This window comes from Mizuhopecten yessoensis, unplaced genomic scaffold (genome assembly GCF_002113885.1).
Source record: "Mizuhopecten yessoensis strain PY_sf001 unplaced genomic scaffold, ASM211388v2 scaffold11059, whole genome shotgun sequence".
NCBI lineage: Eukaryota > Metazoa > Mollusca > Bivalvia > Pectinida > Pectinidae > Mizuhopecten > Mizuhopecten yessoensis.
Window position 1 is genome coordinate 1,674,789 of NW_018408858.1, and position 4,802 is coordinate 1,679,590.

The window sequence follows — 4,802 nt, forward strand, 5'->3', positions numbered from 1 at the left end:
CTGAACATTATATTTGGCGCAGGACAGAACAACGGAATTACATCTGAGCCCGTGACAGAAGATACTGCTGTGGATTTTCTTTGGGAGGACCACAGCTACACGATGGTGAATGAATTCAGTCACATTAAAACAAATCTGAATTTGGTTACCTAAATTTACATTATGCCTGAGGCCAGTCAAAAGTATATTCGATTTTCTATCATCAAATTAAAAGTAAATGGGATATGAGAGGATTTCTAGGCTTGAGAATATTTTTGAATGTGATTTTCTAATATCCACCTCAAGCATATGTTCATAATCTAACAGCTGACGCGGGGGAAAGCATATAACTTACGGTTTATTATTAGGCCGTGCGATTTTGACTGGTCTCTGAAGTTGTAACTAGTTATAGGTTAGATACTTAGGTAAATAAGTGGGGCCTACTTTGTTATAATTTTTATAGAAAAAAAAGTTACACTGCGAAACAAAATACGATTATTTTCATTGCTAATCACTCGATTTAATCTAGCACTTCAATACGCTGAATAATATATGATATAAAAGCACGAACCGTAAATACAACACACATCAGCCTTATAAAAAATCAACATTCTAATGTCTGTTTTCATCATTTTATATCTGATGTTTTTAAATTGCTATTATATACTGTTTTTATAGACTGTAAAAAATGCTAAAAATACGATCAAACAATAAAATGTTGAAATTAATCAAAACAATCACAGGGACTTGAAAAACTGTCACAATATGTATTTTCATCTATACTGCTGTTTAGAGACTATAGTTTAGACGTCTTGCATGTCCACCCCCTTAACCACTGGATTAGAGTTATGTATATCTTAATAACCAATATTGTATGCGGGGGGGAAATCGAAAATGTGGATTTCCATTCAATATTTTACGTATACAAAATAAAGTGAGATAAAATACACTTTTCTTTTACATAACGTATTTTCTGCGGGTTACACGGTAATGATGCTGAATCACTGTCGACTCGTATTGACATACCTATACAATAGGCAATATAGGCACGGAATTAGATTGCTTTTTAAGTCCGTGATATAGGTAATTAGTCATTGACTTACTGACGTCCTGTTATATTACCGTATCATGCAGACGAAAGACATTCTAGGGTTTGAAATATAAATCACCCACCGATCAAACAATGATCTGTTGACAGGTGTGCGATAAATGCGCGCGTACATGTTCCCTGTGTAACTAACATGGTCACGTGTGTCTGTGATGTCAGATCACAGCCCTCCAAATAACACACGTCATACTGAGTGTGACGTGACCTATAACCTCAATAAACAAGACCTCCTGCAGAGACTGACCAGCACCTGTACCGGGCCTCTATACTGACGATGTAGAGACAGCATGGTTACCGTACCACAAATGTATATATAATTCTGTGGCTAACAACAGATTCATGGTAAGTAACAAAGCTTCTTCATTTCTATTTTGTAATACAACGAACTTACATATTCTTGTGTGCATACTTGCCAACTCTCCCTATATTTTGGCCCCTAATTGATCATTTTCAACCAGCGAATTTGCTTAACTACTTATATTTTCTAAGATCTGATGATTTCATCTGAAAGAACAACACAAAAAATGATATTTGAAGGAGACATTTTCACCCTAGAGTGTACATAGACACATTTAAGTTATGCGCTTTTGATTTAGAGCAACAAGTTAAACTTTTTCGTTGCTACTATAAATAGAACGATGTGTGATGCCATTTGTGTTCTCATGAAAATTGAATTCTCCTTTAAAAATTAAGCTTTAACTTTTTCTACAACAAGTTATGAAACCCACCACGAATAATAAGACCCTGCTACCACCGAGCTTAATCAAAATTCATATATAGCTTAAACATCAATATTCTAACTGATCTCAGAAAAAAAGTATTCTTCTGCATCGAAGAGTAGTTCTCTAGAATAGGATAAGCCCCGGCGATATACACATGCAGTGTCGCCGTCAAATATATCATGGTTTGAGAGAAAATATTATAAATAAAAACAGTTCATGATTTCATAGGCACAATTATATAACAACTTATACAACGCGTGACAGCAGTCAAAACGAACATAGTATTATATTTCCATTAGCTCTGCATCGCATCTTACCAAACAAAATAGAAAGATATCAGGTTATAATTCTCACTTCATTCCCATTGGTGTAGTGATATGAAGAACATGCTCGTGACGTCGTTTTGACCGACGTCACTATATTAAGTGTATTATAGACGTCACGAATTTTTTTTACAATACGAATTCCTCGTGGTAACCTATCCGTGCTACCGGATTAAAAACTCAAATTGATCAATGTAACTCGCATCAATTTATGTAGTTACGTTGCGTAAAAGGTGAATATCTTCACGGTGGAATATATTGATTAAATTGTTGAAATTAAATTGATGATTTTGTGTTTATTTCCACGAACTATATTTTTTGCCGGGAACGGTCGCGTGTACTCGTGATGTCACAAGAACAGGTCTCATTGACAAACAGCGCGAAAGACTTTGAAATGCGATAACAGGTTGGAAATATAAGAAAAACTTCAATTGAAATCGGAAGTATAAATATTAAACTACTCTTCTTTGGAAAGTTATTGTCCTATAGTTCTCACAGGATAATATAGAGGACAATAACTTTCCAAAGGCAGTTTAATGCTTACAGATTGGATACTATCATAATTAACAACATATTGCTGGATTTGATACTTTTTTGCATATATATCTGAAATAAGCTGTTAAATTACCAAACAAAAACAGTTCAAAGTAATGAGACATATTTTGCATAAAAATACGCCATTCATTGTTAAAAAATGGCACTCTTACCGTACCCATTGAAGAGTGTCACAGTATTCAATGGTAGTACAAGCTGCACTGACAATGGCAAGATGATGTACGTAGCTCTAAGAGGTTAGTAACGTCATCATGAGTTTTGTATGATCGACTATGTATTTGACGTTAAATAGGTTTTGAATGAATAGAATCGAAAACATTCCAGCTACGTGTAACGTGGAGTGTGTTGTTTGAGTGGTTTTACGTCCGCTGAACTACCGAGTAGTTTGGATATCCAGCAGATGAGCATATACTTGAAGAGTAGATTTACAAACGTACATAAAAGAACAATTAGCGAGACTGATCGTAATTCAGAACTTGTAACGGTTATTTTCTCCAGTAAATGATGGCAAAATATGATGATTCTTTTTCTTAATAGTTCGGGTTTTTTTTCTCGTTTCCAGACCATGCAGGATATTAAAAAAAAGTTATGTAATTATAAGTTAGTCCTGTTTAAAATACGCACTATGTTTAAAATTTATGACCGATACACAAATTTCAAAGTTGAACACAGTTTTGCAAGAGTTGGTGGCCTACATTTTTGTAACGATTTATTTCGTGCCAAAACGTTTTACAAGTCATATTCAAAGACCATAATTAAACAACGAAATTCAGATATGTTTCGTAATAGCATCATGTAGAAATGATATCCATCCATTCAAGTATTTGACAGACACATTTTCCAAATCAAACGTTTTTCATTTGCATAAAACAAATGCTTTTATTAATTCCGTAAGGTAAGTAAAAATATTAGGGTATACAAAAAAAAATATATATAAATATAATTATTGTGTATCTATCTATCTATCTATCTATATATATATTCTGCATCACCCTCTTTCGAGTATTATGTGCAGCGTGCGCGTCTGTGCATGTTAAAAGGTATTGTGTGGTGACCGAGATAGAAATGATAAAGTGCGGACTGGTGCATGCATAAGGGAGAGGGAGAGGAAAGAAAGAAAAGTGTGATGAGAGAGTATTTGGTGCTAAAAAATGTCTATAAGTTTAGACCTGCTACTGCCCATACAAGGGCATATTTTATGGAACCTCTACGGATGTTGATAGCTCCTGTTAGTTTAAATAAATTTTATTGCAACAAAAGACAAATGGATTGGACAAAAGTTATTGCAACTTACTTACGTCCTTTCCGTAACAGAAAATATATATACAAAATTAATGAGTCACGTAATAACCTAATACAAATTCATATATGTATATATATATAAGATGTTAAAAATGGGGAACAGCAAAAGAGGTAATGATAGGATTAGGGACACAAACGTATAGTTTTTAAATATGTATTCGGAGAGTTTACTTGAGATCGCGTGTGGGATTTTCCCAATCGAGTTGGCGTAAGTAGTATAACTAATCTATACACACATATCCTTCTGCTTTTCTAAAGTTCAGTCACATTTCGTGCCGCATTTGCCTTTCTCCTGTGTCACTCCAAGTCCTTCTGTAAATTTTTGCCCTGCATACTTGCTCCTGTTGTACAAAATAGCGTATATATATGCAATGATATTTTTGCAAACAAAAAAGGATTTTAATGTGACGTTTCATACAGGAAAACATTTTAGCATGTTAATTATTGATATAACAAAAAAAACAAAAAAACAAAAAGTAAACAAACATAAATGATTAGAAGGGTTTGGCAGTTTGAACAAAATTAACCAAGTCTCCGCTCATATAATTTTGATAAACTTTGAGTTACACTTGACTTTCTTTAAAATAAAATCTTTGTATAGATCTATGACATTATCGTACAAATAACTAATTTCAAGAAAACATAGACGTATATTCTTCAAAGGTGTAAGCTTTATGTCTCTGAGAAAAACAAACACCGTCTAATGAATCGGCTTTGGGCACACCTTATTATATTTTAGAAGGTGAAAAAAGATGATAGAGTAGTTTCCCTTTGTTCAATTTTTTAACCAATGGAAAAGGCCTATTTCGCGTG